The sequence below is a fragment of the Pelophylax lessonae genome, assembly GCF_965119305.1.
Source record: "Pelophylax lessonae genome assembly, chromosome: 2".
In the NCBI taxonomy this organism is placed as follows: Eukaryota; Metazoa; Chordata; class Amphibia; order Anura; family Ranidae; genus Pelophylax; species Pelophylax lessonae.
In genome coordinates this window covers 352085714-352101112 of record NC_138769.1, presented here as the reverse complement: position 1 = coordinate 352101112, position 15399 = coordinate 352085714, and positions in this window count along the sequence as shown.

Below are 15399 nucleotides of genomic sequence, written 5' to 3'. Positions count from 1 at the left end.
TAAGTGGGAGATAAGCAAATTGGGATGGTTTGGGCAGAAAAGACTTTGGAAAAGGATTATATTTATTATGAAAAGTGAAATTCTCCCTAAAAAGGCGAACATTGCCTTTAAAGCCCAATCCAACACTAGGACAATGGTTAGGCGATTTAGGCCTCATGCACACTGGACATTTTTAATGCTGCTCTTAGGCGTCTGGTGTTTTTTTTTTTTTTTTTTTTTCCTGCCTCTGAATGCCCCTACATGTTGGTTTATGTGTCCATACTCCCATCGGTGCTCAACCTGTGGCCCTCCAGCTTTTACGGAACTACAAGTACTATCAGTCCTCAGCCTTTGAGAGTCTTGTTTGTAACTGTAAACCTTGCAATGCCTCATGGGATTTGTAGTTCCACAACAGCTGGAGGGCCACAGGGGTATAGGCATTTAGAGGAATTTAGAGGCAGAAGAGTTTAGAGGCAGAGACAAAAACTTACTGCCAGTGAGTCCGGGAGCAGTGGGGTTTTGGCACATGCCTCTTGACGACTAAATGTAGCTTCGGGGCGGGCCAGAAAGTGAACACATCTCAAACAGTACACCAGGAAGTGATGCATCATACATCCAGGGAAGAGGGGGAAGGAACCACTCTTGGCTACAGCATATGGGGCAGGTGCCCTAGTACAGTACTTTTTATGTCAACAAACAAGCAAATGTACCTTAGTGCAATGCATATCACTTTTTAATGTGAGTAGGCAATGTGAAAGTGGTTTTATAACAAAATAACGTTTTTTTAAGGTTTCACAAAATGACAGTCTTCCTCTGTTTTTTCTTTATGTTGCATGAGTCTATATGATTTCTGTATGTAGCACCCTCCTAGGTAGGTGCTAGGAAGAAGCATATGGGTGGCCCTGTCTGCATATCAGGAGGGCCTGTTCATTAAGTTAGGCTGTCATGGGCTCTCAAGGGTGTCTGTTGAGTCTGGGGAGTCTCCCCACTGTGTCCATTGAGGGCTCTTATCGGACAGTGGAGGAAACCTGACCAATAGTACACCAGGGCTTGTATCCATCTCAGAGGGCAGAATCTGCCGCAAAGCATCCTGGGATAGGGTATAAGTCTGAGGGGAGCACATGACACAGTGTCTTTGGCGGAAAGCAGAGTCCCAGGAGGGGGGTGACGGCTGTCTCTCCTCCTGTCAGCACAAGTGAGAGTGTCCTGGGCATTCGGCCTAGAGGATGAAGGTTGAGCTGGGCTGCAGAGAGGGATCCAGAGTGCTGTGGACCGAGTGGAGCTGCTGGGCAGAAGTTTTGGGGAAAAACAGTATCGTGAGTACTTGAGACTGCCCAGGGGTCTGCATAGGAGAGGGGACCACTCCAGAAGGTCAAGGGAATCCAGGAGCCAGCCAACCTGAGGAGAAGGTTTAAAGAAAGGGGGTGCCAAATGAGTATCCCTCTCATTCCCTTCTCCCATCCAAGTTCTCAAATAAACCTAAAAAACCCAAAGATACTGGGCTGATTATTGTCTCAGTGCTCACACTTGGAGGAATATGCACAAGGGTACTTTTGTTGCACCCAGTGGCTCAGGGGGACCCATATCGAGCAAAACAGCTGGGAATCCTGATACATGTATAACACCAGCAAGAGGAGAGAAAAGGAGCTAGTCCTAGTGGAACATGGATGGGTTTTAACTAGGGATTGACCGATTATCGGCAAAGCCGATATATCGAGGGCCGATCTGCACTTTCCCTGATATCGGAATCGGCCCCTGAGGTTACCGATATTGCCGATAATTCAGAAAGTGCTTGTACCAGAGTGATGCCTGCAACTAGAGGCATCACTCCGGTACCGGTGTCCATAGCCGACGGTCGGCTGTCTTGTAATGACAACGGATGCGGCTGAGAAGCCGCTCGGCTGCCATTACAAGGAGTGGGAGGGGACGTCCCCCCCCTCCCGCGGCTCGCCCGGGTCTCCCGTCCTACCGGGAGACCCAGGGCACCTACTTGCACAGCTGCCGAAGACCCGATCAAAGCCGCATCGGGTCTCCATGTAAAAACTCGGCGCCAAATTAAAAAAAATGACACCAAGTTTGGCTGTTTTGAATGCTTTTATGTGCAGAGGAGGGGTTTTGGGGAGGGACCCCCAGATCCCTCCGCAACAGTACCTGTAAAAAAAAATAAAATAAATAAAACATTTTTTTTTAAATGTCCGAAAATATCGGCAGATATCGTCCGATACCGATATGTGATGACCAAAATATCGGTATCGGCAATAAAAAACGATATCGGTCGATCACTAGTTTTCAAGTGTTTTTTACTTTTCTGTAGTGGGTGGTCATATAAATCTGCAGAGTTTTCTGTGTTGGTGGTGGAGGATCACTGAAGCACTGTGTTATTTGTCTGCATATATTCAAGAAGTGAACATAAGAGCACTTTTATGGGATCCATGATATAGACTCTGTATCAAGGGCATAACGCCTAAATTTGTTGGACCTATCTGCATTACTGAACTTTTTGTGGAATTTTGATAAATGGACACTGTATTTTAGTACTTCATTGTATAATAAATATATATATATATATATATATATATATATATATAATTTTTTTTTTTTTTTTAGTTGTATGCACATAGATCTGTATACATAGATCAATAGTGCTGTAAATAATTGGCTAATATATGTACTAAGTGCTTATGTTGCATTTTGGATACAGTGGCTTTGGTGTTTTTATAGATCTAAGTGCTGGTGGATGGTATTAGAATTGTGTTTTCTCAGAAAAATGCTTAACACATGTAAATGTGCGTTAACGTGTCTAAACGCTCATTAATGCTGGATGCATTTAGAGCTTGTGTGTTAATTTATTTTAATAGACAGAATAATTTTTTTCTGGCCAATAATATGAATGAATGCCTGAGAGCTTGACGTGCCTAAACTCATTACATACGTTTACAAGAATCAAACGTTTTTTCTGCCAACACTGCTGACAATGTGGTGGTAGATTTGCTTATCAGAAGGGAGTCAACATTCAGCTGAAACAGCAGTTTTGGTAGCTGTGCAAGATATGTGCAGACACCACTAGGTGCTGGAAACACTAGAAAGTGTAAAATCTGGTGCAGCTGGGGATTGTAGCCAATCAGCTTCTAACATCAGCTTGTTCAATTCTTTGCCAAAAAAAAAAAAAATACCTGGAAGCTGATTGGTTTCTATGCAGAGCTGTACCAGATTTTGCACTCTCCAGTTTTAGTAAACCAACCCCATAGTCCCTTTAAGATGATAAGACTGAGACAGGTGCCAACACACATTTATGAAGCACAGTGGGCAAAAAACATCAGATTTACATATAGTATTATCTTTTGGAAACCTTACAACAGAATCTGTTATGTTTTGCTTGTTCAACCCCTTTAAGCTCTTCACCTCTTCCTCACAAACCCTTAAGATGGATGATTTCTTAACCGACAGAAGGATGAGCAAATAAACAAAAATAACGCACAGTAAGTAACAGGATGAGACAAAATTGTGCAGTGGAATATAATGTGGCTTTTTAATCTTGTTTTTCTTTTTTATACATTCATCTCAGGGTAATGAATATAGAGAGGCTGTGTTTGATTGTGTTGATCTGCTAGAACAGTCTTTATCCTATAAGGGAATAAGGGCCAATGTAACTGCAATTCCCTACAATCATGGTAATTACAGCAGTGAATAATCTGATGGTAGAATTGCAATCTCGTACAGGTGCATGTTAATTATTTTACTTGCAAACTCTAATTAGACACTGCTACCACTTAAATGAGTTATATTTCTGACTTGTTTTTTTTTTTTTTTTTTTTTTAACGTTTGGGTTTTAGGTTTTGTTGCTTTTTTTTTTTTTTTTTTTTTAATACCTATTTTATATTTTTAAGCTAAATCAAGTTTTAAAGCAGAACCATCATCTCTGGCTGAAGGAAAGTTCCCCCGAAAACATGTCAAACTGAATGCTTAAAAATGATATTGCATTTAATAAGTACAATTATAGAATATGCTTTGAAAACGGAAAATTTATATCAATACTTACCGTAATTTTCCTTTCCTGATAGAACTCCATGGCAGCACACGTATGGGTAGGCTCCGCCTCCTCTCCTACCCTATAGGACCCCACTCCCATAAATTTTTGCTCCAAGCCAGGAGCCGTGTTCCATATATAGACTACTCCAGCAGATGGGAGGGAACTCCTGCTGCCATGGAGTTCTATCAGGAAAGGAAAATTACGGTAAGTATTGATATAAATTTTCCGTTTTCCTGACAGACTCCATGGCAGCACACGTATGGGAAATAACTAGCCATACACACCCGGGTGGGCAACTGCTGGTCAAACAGAAATAGGTTTAATTTGCACCGTCAACAGACAAAATTTTTAAACCAAAATCAACTGAGGATAAAGAAGCAGGTTCAACACAATAGTGTGACATGAAAGTGTTAATTGAGGACCATGAGGCCGCTCTGCAAATGACATCTGGTGCAACATGAAGGGAAGCTGCCCAAGACGTAGAAATCCCTCTGGTGGAATGCGCCGTCACCACTTCCGGAGGAGCCAGTCCCTTGGCTCTATATGCCCACTGGATGGTCTGAACTATCCAGCTAGAAATTGTTCTGGAAGAAGCCCTCTTGCCTCTGTTCTTTCCATAAAAGAGAACAAATAGATAGTCTGACTTGCGAAAGGAAGCTGTGAACTTCAAGTATGTTTGAAGGACTTCGCCCACATCCAACGGATGGGTACTCTGGTCATCTTGAGACTTGAATGTAGGTAAAACAATCTCTTGGTTGACATGAAAAACTGAATTTACCTTCGGATTGGACCCTAGCATAGGGACCAGGACGACCCGATCAGGAAAAAATGCCAGAAAAGGTTCTTTGCAACCCAGGTCACTAATTTCAGAGACACGTTTAGCCGATGTGATGGCTACTAAAAAGGCCGTCTTCATAGACAGATTCTTAAGGAAGAAGGAATCTCCATGTTCCAAAACTGTTGCTGAGAGAAACTCAAGGACTAGTGGAAGGTCCCATTTGGGGAACCTGGGTTTCCTGGGAGGTCTCATTCTTGACGCACCTCTGAAAAACTGCCGGACCAGAGGATGTTTTGCCCATGAGGTCCCCGTGAAGGCAGAGATTGCTGAGATCTGTACTCTGAGAGAGCCAACAGCCAGAGATAGGTCTAAGCCTGTCTGGAGGAACCCCAGAATATGATGGATCTTAGGATTAGTGATGAAATCGGACTCATTAGACATGTAATCCTCAAACTTAGACCAGATCCTCTCGTAGACTTTGTTGGTGCTCGGTCTCCTGGCACTCATCATTGTGGACATTGCCGCACTTGGACAGCCAAGAGCTTTTAGTCTTTCCCTCTCAAGGACCATGCCATGAGATGTAACTGCGCTGGGCATGGATGCAGCACTGGACCCTGAGATAGAAGGTCCGACCTGAATGGCAGGGGAACAGGATCCCGAAAGCTCAGTTGGAGCAGCAGAGGAAACCAGGGCCTCCTTGGCCAAAACGGAAGAATTGCTATGACTTCTACCCTCTCTCTCCTGAGTCTCTGCAGGAACTTGAATATCACTGGGACCGGGGGAAAAGCATATGCTTTGTGGAACTTCCAGTGGTCCGTCAGAGCATCTACCCCGTAGGCTTGGGGGTAACGCCATCTCGAGTAGAATTTCGTCAGTTTGGCATTGTTTGGAGAGGCAAACAGGTCTACCTCCGGAAGAATCCCCAGAGAGATGACCCACTTGAAGGTTTCTGGATGAAGAGACCATTCGTTGTTGTCTAGATTGGTTCTTGACAGAAAATCTGCCTGAACGTTCTGGACTCCTGGAAGATAAGCAGCTGATAGATTGGAAAGATTCCGTTGGGCCCATGCCATGATCGGTTTCACTTCTTCCAGAAGGGAGGAACTGCGGGTGCCCCCTTGCCTCTTGATATATGCGACTGCCGTCGTATTGTCTAGCCGTAGAAGGACCGAGGACCCTTTCACCAAGTGACGGAAGGCCATGATGGCACGAAAAGCTGCCCGAAGCTCCAGGACATTTGAGACCAACCCGAGGGTGGGAAAGTCCCACCTGCCCTGGGCCACCTCTGGCAGGCAGTGCGCACCCCAGCCCGTCTGGCTGGCATCCGATGTCACAACGATCCAAGGAACGGGAACGATCGAATGACAATTCAGGAGATTTTCCCGTTGTAGCCACCAAGACAGACTCGCCCTCATAGAGGATGTTATCCGTACAGGAGTGTCTGGATTCCCGGAGCTCCATTGGCGGAGGAAACCGATTTGAAAGGGCCTCATCCTCCACTGTGCCCACTTGACCATGGGGGCCGTGGAGACCATGGTCCCTATTATTTTCAGACACTGTGATGCCCGAAGATAAGGGGTTGACATTGCCGGTTGTATTCTGCTGCGGATCACCGGAATCTTCTCCACTGGAAGAGAGATGGTGCCTCTGGAGGTGTTGAAGAGTGCCCCCAGGAAGATCAAGGATTTTGTCGGATCCAGATGGCTTTTCTCCAGATTCAAGAGCCACCCGAATTCTTGAAGGGTGGAGATTACCTGAGATCTGTGTTGCAGAATCTGTGCTTGGTCTTGAGAAAGAAGAAGCAGATCGTCTAAGTAGTGAAACAGTCGGATCCCTTTCGATCTGATCAAAGCTACAATAGCCAGTAAGATCTTTGAAAAGACTCGAGGTGAGGTGGTAAGCCCGAAAGGGAGACAGGTAAACTGGAGATGCACTTGACCCACGGCAAAGCGAAGAAATTTTTGTAGTTCTGCTGCCACTGGGACATGGAAATAGGCATCTTTTAGATCTATGGAGATCATCCAATCTTCTGGTTGCACCACTTGGCGGATAGTGAAGAGTGTCTCCATCCTGAACCTCTCTTTCTTTATGAAAGAGTTCAGATGAGTCAGGTCTATGACCGGCCTCCAAGAACCGTTCTTCTTTAGAACCATGAATAGAGGTGAATAAAGGCCTTGAAACCTTTCTTCGGCCGGAACTGGGATGACAGCACCTTGAGAGATCAGGGAATCTACGTATGACAGAAGAATTGACTTCTTTTCTTCCACGCGAGGTAGAGCCGTAGGGATGAACCGCAGAATTGGAGTTTCTTCGAAAGACCAAACGTGACCATGAGACACGGTCTTGACGGTCCACTGGTCTGTAATCGAGGCTGCCCAAACGTGCGCAAACTGACGTAGACGAGCGCCTACTCGCAACGCTTGAGCAGGCCTGATATCAAAAAGACTTTGTGGTCTCCCGACCACTGGAAGGTGTTCCCTTGTTGAACTTCTGACCTGTAGGTTGAGATCTTTTCCAATTCTTTCTGAACTCACGTCCAGGCCTGTAAGAGCGAGCTTCTCTGGATCGATCCGAACTTGGTTTGTGCTGAAATCTTCTGCGGTCAAGCAAACGGCGATCTTGAGGGAGGAAACCTGATTTACCACCAGTGGCACGGGTAATGGCACTGTCCAGTTTGTTGCCAAAAAGGGACGCACCCTCAAACGGAATCCTGCACCAGGCTTGTTTGGAAGCAGGATCGGCCAGCCAGGGACGTAACCATAAAGCACGTTTGGCCGTGACAGAAGAGAGCATGACCCGCGCCACCAGGCGAATGATATCAATGGAAGCCTCTCCCAAAAAGGCCGTTGCCAACCTTAGTTCATACACAGCCGAGCTTCTGGCTGCTTCCTCTGAGACACCTTGCAGTGTGGTCTCCACGTTATCTACCCAAGCCTCCATAGCTTTGGATGTGGCTGCAAGGGCTAGGGCTGGCTTGCAGGTCATACCAGCTAACAGATAGATCTTTTTGAGATCCGTATCAATTCGTCTATCCAGACCATCTTTAAATGAGACGGAATCTTCCAAAGGTAGGGTAACGTGTTTGACTAGCCTCATCAAGGCTGCGTCTATTGTAGGTGCAGAATCAAGATGCTTCACTTTGTCGGTCTTAAAAGGATATAACCTGGAAAATTTGGACGATAAGGAATTCTTTCTTTCAACTCCATGCCATTCGTCTGTAATGATTTCCCCCAGCTCACTCAGAAAAGGGAAATGATCCCGTTCTTTCTTGAGATGTTTAAAGTATTTCTTCTGTTTTGCTGGGGAGTCTGCTGGCTCTTCCCACTTTAACGCCTCTTTTACCGCTCTCACTAGCGGAGAGATCATGGCAAAATCAAAACCTGAACTTTGGTCTTCTAGGTCATCCTCACTTTCAGAGGAATCCGAGAAGCGACTAGGCTGGGAAGTGCCTGGCTCTACGTCTTCCCTCTGAGGGAGAACTGGAGTATCAGTTGTATGACCAGACAGCCGGTTGGGATCCCAATCCCTTAAGGATTCTTGCACGATCCGCCTGACCAGGGTTTCCACTGGTGGATCTGGGACTTGTTTTTCCTTGATTGCCCGAGAATAGCAGGCATCACACAAGGATCTATCCTCAGGGACTACAGCCCTACAACCCCAGCACGATTTGTGTGCGGGGCGGTCAGCATGTCGGGAAGACCGGCTTGGACAATCATCATGGCGCCTAGACCTAGACCTGGATCTATGGTGCCTGGATTTGGATGATGCATGGTGATGGCCTGAAGGTGATCTATCCTTTGATCCCGATGCAGGACGTTGGTCAGACCTAAAAGGGCTGAAAACAAAGGAAAGAAAAGCTCAGGCTACAGTAAGCCAGCTGGCAGACAAGCGAGAGTTAAAAGCTAAAGCTCACCTGTTGCGCAGGGACTGGCCACCGGGGGGCGGTGAGGCATCCATTGCAAATCACAGCGAGATAACCTGCAATAGGAAGGATGTAAGAACTCAATCTTACCTTCCCATAGCCGCCTTTCCCCTCCCCCATTCAAGCAGGACTGACCCAGCACAGGACTTACCAAACACAGGCAGAGACACAGCGTGGGGAGGCCGCCGCAAAAGCCCACAGACATCCCAAGAATGACAGCTCCATCAGCTGTTTAAATTTCCCGGGAGCCGTAAAGCCACGCCCCCCCCCGACGCCACCGCGTCATGGAGGACCGGAAGTGGCGTGCGCACATGCGCAGACCACTTAGGAACCAAGCCTCGCAATGAACACCCAACTGGGAATCAGGAGGCAGGGGAGGAGCCGAGAGCGACGGCCTGGAACGCAGGAGCGCTCCAGCCGCCATACTAACCAGGAAGCAAAACGATGTAAAATATAAAAGTAAGCAATACATTACCACCAATACCGACAGAAGGACCTGGAACGCTCCTCAACCGGAGACTAGCGTGTGCGTCAGGGCATAAGGGCCTCCCGCTAGTAGCAAGGACGTTTGGCCAAGCGATGCAGCCCACCTCTCATTCAGGATTTATGGCATCTTCCGGCATCATTTCAAATTGCCCGGGTCCACCCAGTAGTACTGAGATTGCTGGACTAAGGTAGAAAGGCATCATCCAGGAAAGCCACACGCCACCAGGTATGTAAGAAAACGCATCCTATAAGGTAAGACTTCTCTTGCGGAAGGAGGACAAAAAAGGAACACGGCTCCTGGCTTGGAGCAAAAATTTATGGGAGTGGGGTCCTATAGGGTAGGAGAGGAGGCGGAGCCTACCCATACGTGTGCTGCCATGGAGTCTGTCAGGAAATTATTTTTTTTGTACATAGCAATTTGATGATGGAAGTTGGCAGTAGAAACTAATATTGTGTCTGTGCCATTGTTTTTTTAAAGACATTACTGTTTACTAATAAACAATTTTGAATGACACTGACTGCGGTGCTGTCACTAAAGGCCCGTACACACGTACCGATTGTCGGCTGAACGATCGGCCGTCTTTTGTCCAGTGCTGTCGTGTAGGTTGAAAAGTGCTAAAGACCACACACGAATTTTGTCGGCCAACAACAACCGACTGCAGAAGTGATGTCATGTGATGGTTAACTTTCCGTGTGTTTTTTCTTCTCTGAGCATGCCCAGTCTTGCTCATCTGCTTTTTGTCGGCCGAAATCTGTACTGACTGACGAACAATCGGCCGTTCTTTGTTGGCCTACAAAAATTTTATAGCATGCAGACCAGATTTTGTTCGGCCGAAAAGTTGCAGTCGGTTGTCGGAAGCATCATACTAACAAGCTGACAATCAGCCGATCGGACGTTGGCCGAATATTTACGGCTGACAATCGGTACGTGTGTGCGGGCCTTTAGTCCTACCCGAATTGACTGACAATCTTCGGAATACAGAAACACATATAGGATCAAAATGTTCCATGGAGAGGGAAAATCATGTATTTGCAAATAAAATCAGGTCTTACAAAATAAGAACATTCAAAATACTATGTTAAAGTAACAGTGTTCCTATCACATGTAGTTCAGTGTAAATCATAAATATTTTTGGCAATTTCCACCATTTTTACATCACTAGAAGTGATAGGTAAGCATACAATGGTAGCAGTGATGACAGTTCCATTTCTATTTAAGCAGAGCTGTTGTCTTTTAGGTTGACAGCAGAGGTAGAAAATGTTTCCAAGTTCCCAAGTATGGATTTTGTTAATGGAATCTATGGTGTTTTACTCTTAGTTTATTATGTTAAAAATGAAAAAAAATATATTTTTAGTGAATCAAATATGAAATACTGCAAATAGTCAATTTGTGTCAGTTTTTTTTTTTTTGCAGGAGGGCAGAAGCAATAAAACGAGAGATCAGGATCCAAAACATAATGTAAACATAAAATGTGAAGATAACCAATGTGTTTTGGGTGTCCAGTCGCTTTCATTTGTGCTAAAAGTAATGCAATGAAAATGCATAAAGATCTAAAGATCATATATCATATCTATAACAAAAGTGATGATGATGAACAAAGATTATAAATGTTATTGTTATAAGACATCTTATCCTTATTACTGTAAGACATCTTATCTTATCCTTATCCATACAAATAATTTTCAGATTTAAAGAAATATACAGTATAGGCAATAATTAGATGAACCTTTATCCATCTAAGAGGGGGCCTAATCGCCACATGTGAAAACATGAAAAATTCCCTTGGGATTCCAGTGACATCTGTCCATCTCTCACAGTTTATCTTTTTCTACGAATCCAAGTTGATTTAGTCTGTTGAAACTACAGTTACAGGTTTTGGAATGTCTCATCATCTTCACAACAGCTCAAGAGTGTGATACATTACATTTAGCCCTCGTTCACACTGGGGCGACCTGTCAGGCGACCTGGTCGCCTGACAGGTCGCCTTCCATAGAGAAGCTGCGGACCCATTCTAATAGGAGCGACACAAGTCGCTCCGACTTAGAAAAAGGGTCCGGAGCTTCTTTGGGGCGACCCGGAGCGACCTGCATAGACTTCAATGTTATGAAGTCCGTGCCGGCCGCTACGAGGTCGCGGGGCGAGCAGCGCACCGCGACCTATGAGGTTGCCCGGCAAAGTAGCATCGCCCCAGTGTGAACGGGGTCTTAGAACAACAGATAACACAATTATCTTTATAAGTTAGATATTAGTCAATATAAATCAGACCAATAGTTTAACCACTTTAAGACCGGAAGATTTTCCTGCTTAATGACCAGCCTTATTTTGCGATTCGGCACTGCATTACTTTAACTGACAATTGCGTGGTTGTGCTACGCTGTACCCAAACAAAATTGACGCCCTTTTTTTTCCCACAAATAGAGCGTTCTTTTGGTGTGATTTTTATTTTTTGCGCTATAAACAAAAAAAGAGCGACAATTTTGAAAAAAAAAAAAAAAATATATATTTTTCACATTCTGCTATATAACATTCCCAAAAACAAAAATTTAAAAATCAAAATATTTTAACATTTTAGGCCAATCTGTTTTCTGCTACATATTTTTGGGAAATAAAATGGCAATAAGCATATTTTGATTGGTTTGCACAAAAGTTATTGCGTCTACTAACTACGGGAAAGATTTATGTCATTTTTATGTTTTTTTTTTTTTTTTTTGCTAGTAATGGCGGCGATCTGCGATTTTTTGCGGGACTGCGACATTGCGGCGAACAGATCGTACACCTAACTGACATTTTTGACACTTTTGGGGGTACCAGTGACATTACTACAGTAATCAGTGCTAAAATATGCACTGTCACTGTAATAATGCCATTGACAAGGAAGGGGTTTATACTATTGGTGATCAAGGGGTTAAATGTAAGCCTAGGGGAGTGATTCTAACTGTGGGGGGGGGTTGGGCTTGTGAGATGATCACAGAGACATGCGATCCTATATAGCAGGATATATAGTCTCTGTGATCATCCGAGCGAGAAGGATGGACGGCTGTGTTTACATCAGCTGTCCGTACTTCTCTGTCAGTGGGGAGAGATCCCCAATGTCAGGTGGCATTCGGAGCCGCCTGACACACGCACTGGCTCCCCGGCTGACAAGCGGGGTAGGGAGTGCGCGCTCGCCCCCTAGCCTCCTGAGAGTGAGCGACGTAGTACTACATCGGTTTGCCCAGGAGCAGCTGCCTGCCGCAGTAAATCTGCAGCAGGCGGTCGTCAAGTAGTTAAAACATAGAAAACACCACAAACGACATAAATTTTAAAAAAAAAGTTCCTGCCATTTTTAGGTGGCATATAGTTACATTGTTAGTCTGGTTGGAAAAAAGAAACAAGTCCATCTGGTTCAAACAATAAGTCCCGGTTCACACTAGGGCGACCTGTGAGGCGACCTGGTCGCCTCACAGGTCGCCGCAGGTCGCCTCCCATAGGGAAGCTACGGACCTGTTCTAATAGGAGCGACACAAGTCGCTCCGACCTAGAAAAAGGGTCCGGAGCTTCTTTGGGGCGACCAGGAGGCGATCGCCATAGACTTCAATGTTATGAAGTCTGTGGCGGCTGCTCCGAGGTCGCGGCGCGCTGCTCGCACCGCGAACTCGGAGGTCGCCCCTGAAAGTAGCGTCGCGCCAGTATGAACCGGCGCTAAAAGCGAAAAAAAAAATTACAATCCTATAAACACAATAATATACCCACAGTTGATCCAGAAGAAGGAAAAAAAAAAACAACCCAGCACAGCATAAACTAATTTGCTCCAGCAGGGGAAAAAATTCCTTTGTGATCCCGCAAGAGGCAATCGGATATTACCTGGATCAACTTCACCTGTAAATTTTAGTATCCGGTTATATTATGAACATTTAGAAAAGGATCCAGGCCTTTGTTAAAGCAATCTACTGAGCTGGGCAGTGCCAGCTCTTGAGGGAGTGTATTCCACATTTGTACAGTCCTTACTGTGAAGAAACCTTTCCATATTTGGAGATTAAATCTCTTTTCCTCCAGATGTTAAGAGTGCCCCCTTGTTCACTATATGGACCACTTATGTATTTATACATATTGATCATATTCCCCCTTAAAACGGTAGTAAACTCAGCCACCGCAATAAAAAAATAAAACAGATAAGCCCACTATACCATTATTATGTAAACACACTACATTATACATTTTCCCTTTATCTCATTGTATATATATTTTTTGGCTTACTTTCAATTTAGGTTTTCCTGCCAAAGTCTGCGCCATATTAACTAATTTCTTACACTTCCATCACTTAGTACACTTCTGCCCTTTTTCCTGTATCCTTGTTGATAATCTTGCACATGTGCAGTAGAAACTGTCCAAGCCTCGGTTTTTTTCATTGTTACTTTAGGACCTGCTCCTTCTGTTGCTGATTAGGGCAAATGTTGACACCCCCTGTGATGTGTAAAGTCACATTGAGGGGTTTCAGGAACTCCACTAGGAGTCAGCAATCTTGCGATTTTGCAAAGCAATGCCGCGAGCGCTGATTACGGAGAGGGTGCTGTGTCTGGGGGACAAAAAGTGCATGCCCCGGTGACGTTACTACACTAAACATGAGGGTTTAACACTTGAAGGGATGTGTAAGTAAGAGAACACTACAGTGCTTAACATGGGAAAAACCTATAAATGAAGATTTACTACCACTTTAATCCCCTCTTCTCGAAAGAGAATAAATTCAGTTCCTCTAATCTTTCCTCATAGCTAAGTGCCTCTATGCCTCCTATCAGTTTGGTTGATCTTCTCTGCACTTTCTACAGTCCCCTGATATCCTTAGTGTGGTATAGTGTACTATTGAAATTTACCTCAGGATGATCAGATTATATAAGAAATATTTGTCCCTGTGTCACTTCTCTAAAGGTAATATATAGAATTTCCACTATAGCCAGTTCCCCAATTCATTGTAGGGTAAGGAAATTCCTGCAGAGAGTTAATCTGAATACATTTCTCACAGGGCTGCCAAACTTGCTGGACCTCTAACATATCCAATAGGGTATTAAGGATGTGTTTACTGATATAGATACTGAAAAGCTTAGTGTAGAGTAGACCATGGTAATGGGTAAGTCTAGTTTACACATTGATTTGCACTTGGCAGCCACTAAAATAAAAAGATCTAGCTTTTTTTTGGAATTGGGTAAGCAAAAAGGATATACAGTACATTATGCAAGACTTTCCATTGCCAGCTACAGTATATTCAGTCCCCAAAGATTGATAACAGTAGACTATCCTTCTTCTTTTTCGAGAAGGAAGAGGCTAGTCGACAAACACATCAGATATGTTTTTATGTGCCTATCTGTAGGCAATTCTTATAGCAGTCCAGTGAGCTAGAGAGAAAGCATTTGGAAAGTCTATCTAGAATATAATATCAGGTGCTATTTGGTGGTTTGGCTGGTCCAAATGGCTCGCACCTCTCCTGTCCTTCCCCCCGAGGCCCACCATTGGGTCTCCCCCCTACGCCGACAGCTATCCCTTCCCGTTCCTGGGCTTTCTTTGCCCGGTGGACGGGCGTACCCATCTACTCCACCTTGCTCCCTTTAGGCTAGTGTTCCCACCTTAGGGATCCCCGTGCTCCAACAAGCCTTCACACTCCTCCTGCCGCTGGGATCCCACCTCATCGCAACCCCTCAGGCCAAGGGTTTTTCCCTTCCCAAAGGTTCCTTTTTGTGTCCATTTTACCCACTCGAACACTGGCCTTTCTGAATAGTTGCTTACTATGTTTTCCCACTACTCGGAGACTAGTTGCTTTTGATCCGGTGTAGGCTGGGATAGTTGTCAAATGTTATGTTGATGTAATTGCATTGTTTATCCATTTATGCCTGTAGTTCCATCTGCATTTCATGTTTTCTGTTACTGCTCCTTTTTATTACCAATAAAATGTTTTTTTTTAAAAAAAAAGTAAATAAAAAATAAATAAATAAAATGTTGAAGCCCTAAACTGCATCTTCAGAACCCTAAACCCACAGTTGATCTAGTATACTAATGAACGTAGGGAATAATAATAAAAACCTGTGAATAATGGAAGACAGGTGTGCTGCCAAATAAAATTGAAATTCCCTAATAAAGAAAGTGAATTGCTGCTCCACCGTGTTCAAGTACTCTTGAGTTTGGGGTAATCAGGTATGTGTATAGGAATAATAGTGGTGCGCTATTCATCTGTG